Source organism: Trachemys scripta, chromosome 11 (genome assembly GCF_013100865.1).
Source record: "Trachemys scripta elegans isolate TJP31775 chromosome 11, CAS_Tse_1.0, whole genome shotgun sequence".
NCBI lineage: Eukaryota > Metazoa > Chordata > Testudines > Emydidae > Trachemys > Trachemys scripta.
The window spans coordinates 41,152,254-41,170,405 of record NC_048308.1 but is presented as its reverse complement, the minus strand read 5'-3'; positions in this window follow the sequence as shown (position 1 = coordinate 41,170,405).

The window sequence follows — 18,152 nt, the reverse complement described above, 5'->3', positions numbered from 1 at the left end:
AGCAGGAGAGAGTTCAGAACTTATAGAAGCAGCATCACAGCTCAGGTACAGAGGACAACTGAGATCCTCTTCCCTCTTTATTGTTTTTTTTTTGTATATATATTGTGGCTGTCCAGCCAATCCCTTCATAATTCAGTGGCAGATGCAGTGCTGAGGTGGGAGCAGGAAGAAGAGGTATTAGATGTGCATTCTGTATGTGAATTACTTAGAACTTGGTCATTCGTGGTGCCACTGCCCCTAGTCATTGTCAGTTTCTGCAGATCCTTCCCCACAGCAGATTGTTCACACCAGTGGATACTTTCATTGCCGCAACTGCTTTTCTAATGACTGCTCCATTCATTATTGAAATAGTGTTGCATTTAATATAGTTTTTTTTCCCTTTGAGACAAAACAGGTAGTCCCTAGTCAGGCAAAACTGTGGAAGTCAGTGGGAATGTTGCATGGGAAAGGGCTGAGTAGAAAATGAGTAAGAAATTCAGGTTTGGACTCTTCATAACTTATGTCCAGTATCTTCTCCCTTGACCTGTCCCTTTCATCCCTCTCCCTTGTCTTCCATTCATCTTATCCTCTCTGAACTAAATTACTCCATCTCACAAAAAAGTGGGGAACTACCATGACATTCACAGACTATCTCATTGCTCACTCTGCTATTATGGTATATCCTTTCCCCCTACTTTTTGTCTACCTTTCCTATTTCAGTTGTGAGCTCTTTGGAGCAGGACTGTCTGCTACTCTGCTTAGGTGGTGCCTAGCACAATGGGGGCACCAATATTAGTTGGTCCTAAGACTTAAGACATTACCATAATAAAACATGATTATGAATAAATCCTCTTGACTCTATTAGTGAAGGACTTAAACTTGTGGGAACACTTTAGGCAGTGGATAAGACTAAGAACAACAGGACAGTTCAGTCTTTTAGCTGTCGTCAACCAGGGAAAGGCCTGGTCTACACTGGGGGGGGGGATCGATCTAAGATACGCAACTTCAGCTATGAGAATAGCGTAGCTGAAGTCGACGTATCTTAGATTGACTTAGAATCACTTACTTTGCATCCTCGCGGCGCAGGATCGATGGCCGCTGCTTCCCCGTTGACTCCGCTTCCGCCTCTCCTTGATAGATCGATCACTACCCGCCAATGCGGCGGGTAGTGTAGACGTACCCAAAAAGTTGGGGCATGGGTTAGAGCTGGTCAAAAATGAAAATAACTATGTTACAAAAAATATGTGAATTTTTGAAGCTGTTCCTATTTTCCAGGGCTTGAAACAGAACAATATTAAAAAATTTCAACTATATATATATAAAAATAAAACATTTTTTTGTTTCTCCCTTTTTTCCTTTTTTTTTTCTTTTTGCTACCGAATGCATTGAAAGGAACATTGTTCAGGGTTAGTAGTTTGTGGGAGGGTTTTGCTACTCCCTAAGTCTACTACCCTGAAACTTTTCAAAAGTTGGAGAAGTTTTGAAAAGTTTCAGGGTGGTAGTTACAGAGTTTAATTTTTCCTTTGTATTTTTGCAAAAGTCAAGGAAAAAGAAAAATAGAAACTCTAAAAAAGCAAATCAGACATCACTTGTTTTACTGCATTCAGTAGCAAAACTAAATGAAGGAAAAAAGAAAAAATGGACAGTAAAAGGGAAAATATCAAAATTTTAAACAAAAAATTAATGATATGAAATGTTAAAATGTCTGTTATGGCAAAATAATGTAAAATTTAAAAAGAGAAAGCTTTTGTGAATGTTTTTGGTTACAAAAAGGCTGTTTTTCATTAGAAAAAAATTTGGAATGAAATTTTTGACCAACTCTGATTTTTTTCTCTTCCACTGGACTCTAGTGAAAAAAAAAAACCTGGAAAGAGGAAACATTAATGATCTAGCTTCTGGAGAACATATGGGCATTGAATACACTCATGTAATTATTATTATTTAGGAACTGCCAATTTATAGATTTTTTTCATTCATTATATAATTCAACTCAGCCAGTACTGGCTCCCAGGAAGAATGGACTGGATGACCTATCTAATTTCTGTGGTTGAATATTCACCGACATACACTCTTACTACTTATGCTATATGTGACAGGTCTTCATTAATACATAGTAGAACACTGATGTATTTACCATAGTTTATTGTGATCAGTGCTAGTTTCAGTACAGAGACAAGGTAATAAGTTTTATTGGACCGACTTCTGTTGGTGAGACACAAGCTTTCAAACTACAAAGAGGTCTGTGTAAACTCAAAAACTTGTCTCTCTCACCAACAGAAGATGGTCCAATAAAAGATATAATCTCACCCACTTTGTCTCTCTAACAGCCTGGGTCCAACACAGCAACAACAGCACAGTATAGTTACAGTAGTACAGATTACATAGACGTTATCCTAGTAAAACATGGGCCACATTCATCCCTGTTATAACTCCATTGTCTTCATTGTAAACTACTGGGTTTTAGTCTAATCTCACACTGGTTTTAATTTTGTCATAGATAAATTTGACTTATTCTCTTTTTCTAGTGCTGCTGTTACATTTAATTTATTTTGATTTATTTGTTTCAAATGCATCCACTCAGAACTCTGAGTATTATGCTTACTATGATTATTGCAATACAATAATTGATAAAAAGGTGGTGGTGTTTTTTTTAAAAAAGACTAGCTAGAAACTATTACAGGCAAATGTAAGAAGGATCAGATTTCTCTATTCAGACTATTATTTAAACTTGTTCATCTCCTGGAGAAGCAGCTAAATATAGCAGAAAAAATGCAGAAATTCACAGAAATGTTTGAAAATTTGTTTGTTTTTGTTTTTAATTTCAAAACATTTTGACCACTGGTTAAAAAACAGTAACTCTTTGGAGAAAACTTTTGCAAATTTTCTTTGACAAACGTTAAGTGTTTGACAATTTTCTACCAGCTGTAATGATTTCCTTTTGTAGGCCTAGAGTGATGGATCAAGTCCATGTTCTATCTGTCTAGAGTACCTTCTATGGCCTCCATTACTATAGTACCTGAGCACTTCGAAATCTTTATGTATTGATCCTCATGACACCCAGTGAGGAAGGGAAGTACTTTTACCCCCATTTTACAGGCGGAGAACTGAGGCACACAGAAACTAACTCAGCCTAAGCCAAAGTCACACAGGAAGCCCACAGTAGAGTAGGGAATTTAACTTGGATCTGCCGAGTGCCAGGCTAACCCCTAACCAGTGGACCATCCTTTCCTTATTAACACATACTACAACAGCCCTCATTTTCACTCTTATAAATCCCCATTTCTGCTGTGGAGTTTTGCTAAACAATTCCTTGACATCCAAGTTCTGACAGAGTTTAGTCAGAGAACTTGTATATGGTGCTGAAGAACCTGAGCACTTTTTATATAGAGAGGCATTAGGCATATTTATTAGCACTATCCATTTCATGAGAAACCTTTTTTCCTCCAACATTAAGTATAAAATGTTATTGTCAACAGATGATAAATTAATCTTCATATTCAAATTTATTTTATGCATTTAATATTATTAACATTCATAAAGTGTTTTTGGTTGAAGCATGTAAATCTCAGAATGCACTACCCCTTTATCAGAGCTATACAACAGGCTCTATGTCTATACTAAGTGAACCTTTCTCTCCCCAAAATAGGAAATACTGACCTCAGAGCAGTATGAGTTATGGATTTCTTTTCATGGCAATACATGATTGACTTTACCCAAGGCATAGAAAGAAAATGCAGCTGAAATTGTAATGAAAAAAATGCACTCCATTTGTCCTTCATGCAGACAAATGTGAAATTTCTATAGTATTATATATTGCATCCATACCAATATCAATATAAGATTATTAGTAGATAATAATATTAGAGTTCATCATGATTAATGTAATTAACAAGCATGCAGAAAGCAATAAAGATTTGTCAGTGTTACTGGAAATGCTTTTAGATGCCATTATGGTCTTTACCATTGTGTACCTAATATGAAGATTGCTTTTTCTTTCAATCGGAAGCTTTCTTCCCCCACAGAAAAGGAGAGGTGGGCTGAATAGTTTGTCTGACATGAAGCACTTCTGTGCTGGAATGCTTGTGCAAAGGAAGAAACTTGTTCTCTGTTGAAAAAGTGGCAGACACTGCATGGTTTCTGGGTGAGGCTGCTTCTGCTATTAAATGAAAGTAAATAAGAATGATAACAATAAATAAAATAATGAATAACACTCTGCATTTATAACCACCTTTTATTACCAAATGGCAGACTGGCCTAATCATTGACCCAGTATGATGGGCCATATTCATCCCATTAACTTCATTGCAGCTCCATCCATTTGGCCCAGGACATTTAAGAAAAGAGAGTTCGGGCCGGGGTTAGTCCCAAGGTCACCAGTTACTCAAATAGCGCATATGATGAAGAGAAGCAATTCAAAGTACTAGAGCCATGGTCAGAAACACGCAGAACTACGTTAAGGAGATGAAATTAAAGGAATTTATTACAATATTGTAGAGACGGGTCCAACTCATAAAGTCCAGATATGGATCAATGTCTAGCTCTGAGCTTTCTTCAAGTTCAGGGCATGGTGTTGAATTCTGGTTTTTCAGTTCAGGCCCATTATAGAGATGGAAGTTTGACTCTGGGTGTGAACTTTCTCAAAAAGGTTCTTGTTTGATTTTACTTTATTGTTAGGAGAATGATGTACTTGCTACAGCATTGGTGGTGTGGGGAGTGAGCCCCTGCCATAGGCAGTGATAGAAAAGTAGAGGGCTTCTAATAGAAAGAAGTAGCGTCTTAGAGCTCTGTAGCAAGTAGTGGATGTGTTAAGGGATTTAGTCCCATTGTCATTTCATTAGCTGGGTCCTGTAGCACTATTGATGAACCCATTTCTCCAAAGGAGATTTAATTGCTGGTTGCTCCCCATCCACCCAATGAGTGCCATTACACGTGCTGCTCCTTTCCTGACCACTCAAGCTCTATGACATTTAAAAGTATCCAGTAGCTTAGAGAGTGTGCTCTGCTAGATTCCACAAAAGGGATAGCTTTGGAAAGGAGAGCTGAAAGCTAAAAGAAAAGTTAACCTTCTACCTTGCACCGGCAGGCATGCTTTCCTTGTGTTAACATGCACCATGGCTTTGTTTTGATGCTGTGCAATCATTTAGAAAGAATGCCAGGTCATTGGGTTAGCCTGTGGTGTTATGAGAAATGGTGTGTTTTTTGGGAGTACATGTGGGACTGCCTAGGTCACAGATTCAGTGAGAAGGAAACTATCTGACAACAAACACAGGGTATATATGTATAGCCAGGAATTCAGTTCTTCCTGGAAATAGTATGAGATGTGTTTCTCTGCAGTGGAGAAACTGAAGGCTACATAATAATACATAACACATAGATAATTACAGAGCACATTTCCCTTTTCTTAGAGTCAGAGATGTTTAATTAAAGAATGAAATTTATTACAAGCTGTTCTATTATCTCCAGTCACCTTGACAGAGTTTTGGACTACATTCTGCTCTCCTTAATGGAGCTCTGTGTGCCCAATCATAGCAGCGTAGCGAAGGTTTTCTACATCTTTCTTCCAATGCAGGGTGAGCATAGACAGAATTATCAGGAGAGCCTAGGGGCAGCTCAATCAGAAGGTGCTCCATAGGGCTGGTGCAGAAAGAGGTGTGTGTTACTCCTCTCTCCAGCACCTGTTTCCTAATACAGACATCCACAGGAGGTTCAGACCACATCCGAAACCACCTTTTGGGGTCAAGGGATACCATCTGGCATCTGTGCACTGCTACATTTTGCCTGGTTCTTGGTCAAATAATCTGGTGGTGGTGGTGGGGAAAGGCTCTTTGTGGCCTCTTCACACAATCTCCCAGCATACCCTCACAAGGCAAAGAAGAATTTAGCCCTTAATGAAAAGGGATTTCTGGTTATATCTGCTCCAACATATAGAGTATTACCACCATATTGATGAATACAATACATAGTGAATACTAGGCAGACTCCAATCACATAGAAGAGCTTTGTCTGTTGAATACTGCATTTTCCCAATTTATTACTGTCACAGAGATATTTGTGGTATATAGCTTTGTGCTAATTCACGCTGAACATTTCCAGCTTTCTTTACCACTGAAAATGTATATGTACATTACATCGAGAAGAGAAGAAGTAAATGTCATGAGCAGAGTGTTGAACTTTGGTACCTGAATCTAAGCTTTCTGGTTAATTGTTAAGGGACCTGCCTTGTAGGAGGTAATTTGAGGATTTCTTGTACCTGCCTCCTGTTCCCCTATATCAGGGGTTCTCAAACATTTTTTGCTGGGATCCCCTTTGAAAATATTTCAGGCTGTGATGACCCCCCCGAAAAGTGACAACCCCACACCCCTACCATGCCACACTTACTTCTGCACTGCTGCTGGTGGTGGCGCTACCTTCAGAGCTGGGTACCCAACCACTGTTCTCCGGCTGCCCAGCTCTGAAGGCAGCACAGAAGTAAGGTGGCTACAATAGGCTTGCGATCCCCTTTTGGGTGGGGACTCCCAGTTTGAGAAATGCTGCCCTATATCTTTTTCTCTCTTCTCTTCCTCACTGTACATTTTTATATTTCAGCACCTGAAAAGGTTCCAAACAGCTGGCTAAATAGGTCAAAGAGTGGAAAAAGTAAGAACACAAACGCAAACATAAAAAGGCCAAGATAAAGGATCTTGAGAAAGGTAAGGAGCAATTTGGAATGAGTTTGAAGAGGGAGTACTCTCTTCAGTGGCAGGAGTGGTGCAGTACAGGGATTGGTGCAAAACTACATTTAGCCAGGGTCACTGTGGTTCTCTGATAGTGTCCTTCTGAGCAATTATTTGACATTCATAGTGATGTGTGTTGGAGAAGGATTGTGGAGCAGCTGGGGACGGACAACTGAACTAAGCTTGAACTTCAAAAGACAATATTTGGGTTTAGTCTGCATAATGTGAAGCATGAAAGTATAGGCGGCTTTCTTTTTTCCCCACTCAGTACCTTCTGCTCTAAAACATCACACAGCCATGTTCCTTTGAGCTCAGGAGAGAAGTCTTTTAAAATGTACTTTACCATTAAGAATGTAAAAAAGAGAGCCTGAGAGCTTTCCATTACCCTGCTTCTTAGCTAATAATCACACCCTGAGATAGTCTGTTCTGGTTAGTCTTGCACCCAGTACCCCCTGAAGATGGAAGGTGAAGTCTAAATTCTACATTTGCTGCCAGTTCCTTCTTTTTAGCTTTTGCCACAGAGTCCTGAGTTTAATATTAGTTTAAATAAATTAGTCTAACCTCAACCTGGCCTTGGATTTTGTGCCTGTATTTTTGTGGACTTTTTTATAGCACTTAGATGTCTAGTTACCTGATTTGTGGTTAGATGTTAGGGTGCTGTATGAGGTGTCCACAATTATTTGCACCCGTAATTCAAATAAATCAGGCCCTAGAAATTGCTGTAGTTTATTATGAGTGACTATGTCATATACCTTTCTGAAACTCCACTAGATTGTGTTTCCTACTTGCCCTATCCATGCTGCATTATTTCCCTTAACAAATTCCACCAACAGGATCTAGCAATTGTAATGCCAAGCAGTTTTCTTTTTCATTGGCACATTCTGGGCCAGAGCCTCAGCTTTGTATGGGGGACTCCCCAGTTTGCCTTTTACCTCTCACTGAAAAGTCATTACAATTGCAGTTAGTCAGCAGATCCAAAATCAAGCACCTGTTTGCCAGATATAAACAGCTGTACTGCATGCACCTCATCTGACCTATCTGCAAATTATATGCCATATGCAGTACCAGTTGCTTAGTTCCTTTGCTTATGGTGATTTGGGAGAATGCTTTGTTAGATGGAAAATCTACACAGTGCAATTAAAATATGGGGCCATATTCTTGCTTGGTGTAATTCTCTTGACGTTACACCGAGGTTGAATTTGGCCAGTGGAGTATTTTAAAATGTATTGCTCCCCTTTTTCTAGAAAATGTTACTTCTTCAGTAGTCACTGCTGTAGCCTGTTTCACCATTAACTTTGATTAGGTTGTGGCGTCGTTGAGTTAGTGATTTCTTTCTTGTTAGTTTTTTCTTTAACAAGAAAAAGAATGAACAAAAAAACAAAAACAAAAAACAAAAAAACAACCTTTCCTGCGCTGCTTGAATCATCTGGGACATTCCTACAATATGAATTCATTTGAATTTATATTTGTTTTCTTTTAACACAGATCTGGTACTGAGCCACTTTTCCTTTTCTGAAAATTATTACCCTCCAAAGTGTCTGGAATTATGAAACTGAAGCTATAGGAAACACTTCTAACTTCTCCCAAACCACTGGCGTTTCCTGCTGCACTTTCTTTTGCTCACATGTATTGGCTGGTCTGCCACAAACAGTATTTCATATTTTGTAAGGTAAAATCAGATTTACTACACTGACAGGTTAAAATGGCACCAAAAATACAGACAGGACTAGAGAACCTAAATTCTAGACAAGCAGTAGAGAGTATTAAAAGAATAGAGGTCAATCTGAACTTGAATTATGTACTTCGTAGTACAATAAATGGCAAGGCCTGAAAATATCTAACACTTCCTTTCTGAGCTAGTTTTTACTAGGTTTTGAGAACACAGATATAAAATGACATATTTAGTTGCTGTGTTTAATCACAGGGGAAGGATGGGCTTATGGTTAAGGCATTGGCCTGGTACTTACAAGATGTGGGTTCCTGGCTTTGCTACAGACTTACTGTGTGACCTTGGGCAAACTGCTTAATCTCCCTGTGCCTCAGTTCCCTGTTCATAAAATGGGAATAATAATTCTGTCTATTTAGACTCTTAGCCGTTTGGGTAAAGGTCTGCATCATACTACATATATGTACAGTACTTAGCACAACGGGACCTGCTATTCACTGGGTCTCAAAGGGCTACTATAATACAATTAAATACTAACAACAAAGCCCGATCCTGCAAGGTATTGAGTGTCTCTTGAGAGGGGATGAGCAACCTTAACTCCCACTGAGTTCAGTGCTCAGCACCTTACACATTAGGGTCACAGCTGATAACATTATAACACAGAAGTTCTCAAACTGTGGTCTGGTGGTACATGGAAAGCTGGCTGGTCACACAATGCTGGCTTTTTCTCTTTATTTCCAGCTGCTGAACTGCATTAAAGATACTGAAATACTCCACTAACACTGCTCTTCCATGTAAGCAATTGCTGTGTGGCTGCCACAGAGCTGTTCTATCATTCTGAATGGAAGAGGGTGGTAGTCTGCACATTTGTGAATGGGAAGGGAAGTGACCCACACTACAACCTTTGTATTAAAATATGGGTCAGCCTATGAAAATATTTGAGATCCCCTGCACTAGCAAATTCAAGGAAAAAATAGGCCCTTAGCCATGGACAGGGCTTGGGGTATTTGTGCACTTATCTACCATCATAAACTCAGGCAAACACCTAATTTTAAAACCCCTTTAGTCTCTGAAATTGTCATACTTATTCAAACTATGAAATAATCTGCTCAGCTTTGACAATAGTGTGTCCTTCACAGTTGTCTTTAACTAGTAAATAGTTCTTGTCTGAAAATTCATCTTCTAATTCATGCCTGGCCCTTCTAAAGCCACATCAGACTTAGAGACTGCATTGTCCAACAGAGCTTCAATCTTCACTCCTGTCTTTCTACTTTCATAAAGAGCTTCTTGACAAAACTTGTTCCATATCAGCACGCAGGATATCCTTGTTGTCCTCCGAACACAAGTACAGATAAGTAACTGCTATTATGACCTCAGCACTTTGTCAGAAATGACATTTGAACTAAGTGGGAGGGCACAGCAAGGTCACAGGCAATATGCGTCTACAGGAGCTTTAAGAAATGAATCTAGGGTGACCAGACAGCAAGTGTGAAAAATTGGGACAGGGAGTGGAGGGTAATAGGAGCCTATATAAGAAAAAGACTGAAAAATTGGGACTGTCCCTATAAAATCGGGACATCTGGTCACCCTAAATGAATCAGACTTATGGATGAATTTATAATTTGCTTTGTCATGAGAACACACATCTTTAAAAGGTTTCTGCTTTGGAAAAATAAAATAAAAACCATAAGCAACCACTTAAAGAGGCTGCATAAATAATTTGCCATTTGTGAGCAATATATGCAAAATGATAGGACTGCAAGGACTCAGTTCTGTGGAAAAGCTTCTAACCATTTAAACTGCCATGCTAGTGTTTATTACCTGAATCACCTCCGGGAGTCTGATAAACACCTGTGATCTGCTGGTAATTCAGGAAAGGAAGCAGCACTCCATATGACCTGCTTTTTTCTTTCAAGTAGTCATGGTGTAATAAACAGTGTACACTGATTTTGAACATGCAAAGAATATATTGAGGCAAGAACGGTTACTGCTGTCATCTTGATGCCCAACAAACAAAGCTAATAGCAGGAAGTACAAGGTTTAACACCTCAATATGCTGTACTTAGAGATGGAAGGAAAGACCAAAAGACAATAGGAATCAGTGGCACTTGGAAGGCAATTCGGTCATTTGGTTTAAAAATGAGAGTAAATGGTGCATGTTTTGAAGAGTAAAAAAATGGTAGCTATCTTGTTTAAACTATAAATGTTTTAAGCTACTTCATGACCAGTAGAGTAATAATTTCCTGGAAAGCAATATTTAAATGTATCCATCATCATTTAGATCTTAGATACACAGTTAAATATTATTGATCATTTGCAATTGTGTGCATTCATGTGTACATATATTAAACAAAAAAAGTAATGGTATAATGTAAAGTGTTTTGGGATGAAGTGCAAAAATAGTACTGGAGTTTCCAATTAACAAAGATTTTTTTAATTAAGAAAGTCACATGCAAATTATAGACATCCAGTTTATAGCATTGCAATCTTATGGGCTTGCACTCATGAATATGGTAATTTTTATTTTATGCCTCTTGAGATGTCTTGTTAAAAACATTTTATTGGTGATCCTAAAATTCAGTAAATTTGAAGCCCTTGGCACCCTGAAGATAGTTAAAGTTTTTAAAAAAATGTCAGCAATAAATATTTGGCAAATATAAAAAATATGCACATTTCCCCAAGTGGGTGATATTTTTGTTGCAGTTCTTATAGTCAAGTGATGACACTGCAGTTCAGAATGTAAGTGCATATTGATATTTTCTTCCAGAAACTGCAAGTGTTGCTTAGAGAGTGCTTCTCCCACAGAGTTATTTTTATGCAGACACCTGGCAGTGGTTACATTCTTGCTCTGGTTTGCAGACTTGTTTTGGACAATCAGGTGTATGTCTGAGCAAGTGGTCTTTATTTGGAGCAATTAAAATTCTAACATTCTCCTCTCTTGACATGCAATTACTAGGGCTCTGCTGTTCTCACTAATTGCTCTTGCTGGGGACATTGGTAAAAAGCCAATGATTTTGATGGGTAGTGGATTATCATTTTTACTCTGCTACCTGAGAAAAAAATCATTTGCAAAATCCCATGTGTAATTAGCAAGACTCATGATTAATTGTCCTGCAAAATTAGCTTCACTGTTGCTTTTATTTTACTGCTTCAAATATTAATTAATGTTAACTCCTTTCCTTCAGTTCCAGCTTTTGAATATTCAACGTGGCTTTGAAAAATTAGTCAGTGCATCTACTTGCATTAGCATGCTAGAGCTTTGATTTCCGAATAAGTATTCTGATTTAAAAGATCACACTTGGGTCATAAATAATTTTTATAGGAGGACAAACAAAGCATCAAAGCATCATGGGAAGGCATTCATGCACTAACTGAAAGTAAATTGTTTCAGTAATGATTCATTCCCCCAGTGCTTTTGGGGAAACATCAGCAAATATGCAAACAACTGCATTGTGGGGCAAAACAATTCTTTAATGACAGGCAATCAATGTATATTTCCTAATCAGTATTAATATGAAAGAGAGGAGTTAATGCTGGAGTAATATCTTTTTAATACAAAACCATCCTCTAAACTTTGATTAGTTGCAATGAGTACTCCCTGTGTTTCTCTGAATTGCAGGTTGTTAAGTTTGATGGTGCAAGGTAGAGAATACCAAGTGTCAGTAGTTTGATACCATCTGTCTTAGTGCTCTCTAAATTATTATTTTTAAGCTTATTCTTATCATAGGATCAGAGAACCGCTAGAGGGGTCTAGTCCAGACTATTCCTGAAGAACATAAAGAGGTTCTGATGGACTCTAACAATTAATAAAACCATGTCCCCCGAAAACATGAAAAGGAGCCCATTTCCCCATTTTGAAGAGGCGACTGTTTATGCCCACACCAAGTGGCACCACTCCTCTTAATAGTGGGACCCAGAGGTGCTGACTTTCTGATTTTCCTCAGAATGCTCGACCTCCACTCCTCCCCAGACCATGCCCCCACTCCACGCTTTTCCCCAAGGCCTATTGCAACCATCCCTTTCCGCCCCTGCTCCACTCCTTGCCCCGCCTCTTCCCCCTCCCCTGAGTCCCTCTTCCTGCCCCTGCTCCTCCTCCTCCTCCCCCACAGTGCCCCCTGCTTGTCGCTGAACAGCTTATCAGTGGTGGGCGGGAGGTGCTAGGAGGGAGGGAAAAAAGCTGATTGGTGGGGTCTGTCGGTGGGTGCTGAGCACCGACTGGAGCACCCACAGAGTCAGTGCCTATGGTGGGACCATAATCCCCCAAAATGTACACCTTCCCTGCCAGGTACTTCCCATTCAAAGAACAATTTCTGCCCCTCCACTCCCAGACACATTCTGGCAGTAGACAGGGGCTTAATTTTGCTCTTGCATAAGGTAGAGGGCATGTTTCTTTATCTGATCACTTGTCAAAAACTGTTCTCATAGGCAATGTAAGAAAAGCCTGCCCTTAAGTTCAGTGCGAGTTTCTCCATGGCCCATGACAATAATACTGTTCGGTTCCAAATCTCCTTCCAGATGCAATATTTTTTTCATCGAACAGTCACTTCCAAGAGCCAATTGTCAATAAGTGATTATTGTTCAGTTCTATTTTTTTGGGGGGAGGGGGCTTTATGGGATGGGTAGTTGGAAGTGGTATGAGTCTGTAATTACCTTCATTTCATCATGTCATGGTCTCAACTATGCCCTTGTCACAGAATCCAAGGTTGAACACTGGCAGCAGCAGGCTTATGGTAGCTGCAGACAGCACATTGTAGCTACATTTTGTAGAATTATGATTTTATTTATTTCAGACTTGTATAATTGGCATCAAAAACTGGGCTAATATGTCTATTACATCCTTATATATTAGAGCCAGTATGGCTGTATATGTTATGGGAACGTTATTCCTTGATACAGTTCCTTTACCTAGTACAATACAGGGAATCCCCTTGTCCACATTTGAAAGCTGTATTCAAGAATCTTTGCCCCAAACTAAAACTGATCGGGAATTTTCTGATTAAAAAAATGTTTTGTCAGAAAATCTGGGTTCATTGAGACCAAAACTGTTCACCAGAAAGGATCAGTTTAGCTGAATTTCCTCATTTACTGTTTTTCTTAAAGGTTTTGAAATGGTTGGAACATCCAGTTTTGACATTTTCTAAACAAAAAGTTTTGGTTTTGGTGTGAACCAACTTTTTGTTTAGAAATTTTAGTTAATTTGTACTAAAAGGTTGAAATACAAACAAAATGCTTCAAAACTATCAACACGAATTGTTTCAGTTGACCCAATCCAATTTTGGGGGGGATTATTGGTTCACAAAATATGAGATTTTGACTTTTCATCCCAATTCAGGACAGAAAATTCTTTCAAAATCCAGAAAATTGTTTTGGGACAGGAAGACCCTTCCCTGCACAATTCTACAAAACACCCATCTACAAGCTGTACAGAGCTGTATATTGTGTTACTTGGGTAGGTAAACTCTTATCTTGCCATACTGAACGTTTCTGCGGGCATAGCTTCAGTTCATTACAATGTGTTGGTTGTAATAAATACACAAAGTTTAGTGGTTGCAGGGAAGAGCTTTGTTCATTAAAGCATGTTTGGTTTATGTTTGTTTTAGTGAGTGCACATTGTGTAGCCATTTTTCCAGCATTGCTACAGAAGAGCCATGGGAAAAAATATCAACTATAATTTAAAAATTGAACCAGTACTTAGAAAACTTGGAGTAGTGCTGGTCACATGGCACAGATGTTTCCAGCGATGAAATGTAAAATCATGTCTTGACTAGTGATGGTCATTAAAGAGCCCACTTTTCCCCCCCACAAAAGATGTTAATCCCCAAACGGTTGCCAAAATCCATCTTGAATAATTACATTCTGCCTACCAAATATCCCGGTATAGTTTCTGATAAGTTACTTTTTGCTTCCCTCTTCTAAAAATTCTGCAGTGCTTCTAGTGAAGAATTTCTGTAGTGTCTCATAATGTAGCTGACTGAGTTAGATGGAAACTCAAGCCACAAATTCTGATTTGAATCCAAACTTTCCAAAAAGTTTGAGGGTGTATCTTTGGGATCTAAATAAAAGACTCTCTGGGCCTAGTCCTGTAATCCTTACTCAGGCACAACTCCAACTGTTCTAGTTTTGCCTGAGTCAACAAGGAGATGAAATGAAACATTTCCCCTTTAGCACAGGATAAAATGTGTTTGTCGGGAATGTGGGTGCCTGTAGACAACAAGAGTAAGGGGAATTGGAAAATCTTTCCCCTTATTTTCTTAATTAAGCAGAAAACTTCACATACTGTAACTGTAACCAAGGAGGGAGGCAAGACCACTTCACAAACAGGCAGATTAAGGGCACTTATTTCTCAAAAACACACAAAGGGCTTGTCCACATGTGGAAATTCACAGTGGCATAATTATACCAGTATAACTATACCACTATAGTTACACCAGTATAATTTTCCATGTGTTCACTCTTATTCTGTAATAAGAGCACCTTTTAAAATTTAGCTTATCCTGCTTCCAAAGCAACATAAGTATAGTAATGCCCTAAGTATATAGGAAGCATACTGCAGGATTCAATTCGAGTACAGCGATTTCAAATGAAGGATTGGTGGTGCAGACCTTGTATGGGTTAAGGCATGCTCACCCAGGATCTTTTTGTTTTTAATACTCAGTGTTTGGTGAAGTCTGATCCTTTCCCAAAACCAAACTATGTGCTCTTCAGAAGTGTCCTTATGAGCCCTAGAGATGACTTAGCTGTCTGGAGAAAGGGATGAACTCCGTCCAAAATCAAACCTCCTTTCACTTTGATGGTAGAATTTTAATAAGGGGCTTCTGTGAGTCTCCTTCACCACATCATTAGTAAGGATGGCAGATTTGGCCTTCGGTAAATATTAGGGTGTTTTGCTGTGGCTGAGCCCCTGTGGTTCAAGAAGAAAGCCCAGGACCTAGAAGTCCTAATATTTTTCTAGGATGTACGCCATTAGGAGGGAAAGTATTGATGTCAAAATGTTGAAGCGAAATAGCCGAATTATTTTACTTACAATAACAATTAGGTAAATCCTTGCAAACTTGATCTTTTTATTGAAATCAATTGAAAAACTCCCATGGATGTTAATGGGGTAGGGTCTGGGAGTATATGGGGCATAGAAGAGGTCAAAGGGAGTAAAATCCTTCTTTTTCCACATCTCTGTCAATTTTGCAAACATGCTTTTATTTTGAAGATAGTGATATTCTGCTGCTTTAGGCTAAAATTCCACTACTGGTTACACCATATGCCTGCAACTGCAACTCCTATTGACCTCAGGATCTAGTTGTAGTATCTTTGGGCCACACTGTGCAATTAAGGCACAAGCCTGTTTTAGGGACAGGACACAACCAAACCTGTGTTGGGCATGGTTGGCAGCGAGCTCCAGGAGGCACAATGCAATCTTATAGATTAGATTCCAAGGCCAGAAAGGACCATTGTGATCGTCTAGTCTAACCTCCTGGATAACACAGGCCACAGAACTTCCCTAAAACAATTCCTATTCTGAGCCCTCTGACTTGGATCATCCTATTGCATAGGGTTATCAACTCTGCTAGGACGTATTCTGGGAGCCTCCCAATCGGGCCCTGGCCCACACGCTCACTCAGAAGAAAAATAAATGGCCAGCCTGATGACTGAGTCTCTGATAGAGCTGGAGTCAGACACACCCAGCCTATGGCCAAGAGGATCCCAAGACGGATTGATGAACCTGGTGGAAGCTGCCGATGCCAGAGTGGTGCCACTCTTTCTTTGACTGCCCCTGCTGGGATATTCATTTTGAGAATTCCCAATGATTTTGCTGCCAGGTTGCTTGCAGCAGCATCCAGAAGATTAATCTTTAATTCCTGGAGACTCCAGGAAAATCCTGGAGGGTTGGCCACACTACTGCATCACCTCTTAAAAGTGTCTATTGGGTGCTCTGTTTTCCATTTGACCATTTCTTCTGACAGGCCCCTCAGAATGGGGCCATGGCCTTTTCTTCTCACTGTACCTTTTGAGTTGGTTAGCACTATGGGCGGTATTAGCAGGAAATGCACCTGGATCCCATACAGGGAATATAAAATGGGGGAGGGAAAGGTTCCTTTTATGCTCCCCAACCTTTCACACTTTTACAAGAGCCAAGCACAGTTGAGTCCTTTATGTTGACCTCTGCCAAGAGGCTAGCATGGCTTGAATGTAGCTATGGTACTATTTGCTATTTTGCTGGTATGTAGTGGATGATGAATAAATTAGTGCAAACTTAAATCGATTCTATTAAAAATGTTGACACCATATTTACCACCCTGTTAAAGTACTATAGGCCAGTCATTAGCATGGAGAGACCAAGGAGAAAATAACTTTAAGGTGACACTGACTGGAACACAGAAACCATAACAGCATTTCATAAATAACATATTTCTTCTATTATGTTAATTTTTCAGAATAGCCTCAGAGTTAAGTGTAATGTTTGATCACTTTATCCATCTATGCTAGTATATTACTAGTCTGCTTAGTCACATCTAGAAATATGTTCTTTGTGTCTGTGTTTGCCAAAGTAAATAGAAATCAATGAAAATAGCAAAAGTGCTGAAGTGAAGTGCTCGTTAATTTAAGTTTCATACTTGACATTGTTAAGGGCTAATCATAGAAAATAAGATCTTTTGCTGACTACTGAAAATGTACCAATACCACTATGGTTCCTGCTGCTTTATTTTCACAGTGGCGTTGTCATTAATAAGAAAGACTTCTGACTACAGCAGTTTGGACAGATGTTAACGATATGGCAAATCACTCTTTCTCAGAGACTTAAGTCCTTTCATATGAATGACATGAGTTAAAGGAGAGATTTTGCAAACAGAGAATATTGAGCTGTTGTGCATACATTGAAAGAACTTTTGTTGAGCATTTTTAGAAACATCAAAAAGATCTTCCTGCTGTTTTCAAACATCTACAAATATGCATGAAGCCTGTTGGCAATTTAAAATGGGAAGATATACAGAGAGCTGGAGGTGGTTACACAGGAAATTAGAAAAGCCATGTGTCATCAGAATGAAATAAATGTGCCTTTGGAAGGGAAAGTAATTGCAGGGGTGTGTCCGTTCTGTTGATATCAAGCAGGTGTCCATAAATTGGAATAAACATTCGTAATTAATTGTTGTTAGCATTAATGAGAAAATGTTTTAAATATGCTAACTTGTCTCTTTCTTCCTTTGCTGAAGCCTTTTAGTCTTAGGATGACTTTGCAATTGCAGAGATAGTTTGGAAACTACATTGTCCTTTCACTTATTTTTTTACTATGTACAGTGGTTATTGTAGGTACTAGCTCAGATTTACCTGTGGTATACCAAATTATGTTGGTGTTAATATTGATGGAGGTCTGTGGTGGGGAGAATCCATCAGGGGACTAAGTTGTGGTTGTGAAAAGCAGCTGCAACCTATACGGGGGAGTTTGTTAGGGTTATGTGGAGCCCCCGAAGGGGTGTCATTGTTCAGGTGGTCCAAGGATACCACATCATTTATGAATGTGGACTGTATTCATGCCTAGCTAAATCCTTATTCTGGCAGAACTCCATTTGTAATAGGTACTTCATTTGCTTTCCCTTCATTTTCCTGTCTTCCTGCATTCATATCAAAGGAGCATTTTTCATGTCACTTAGAATTCTGAGCTCTTTGGTCCTGTCTACACTAAGGAAACTTTAGAAAAATTTTCATCACAGCTAACCTCATTTTTTCTCCACCAGCATTAGGTGACCTAGCAAACAGTTCACTGATTGTCACCAATTTGTAAGGACCATGGCACTTAGCCT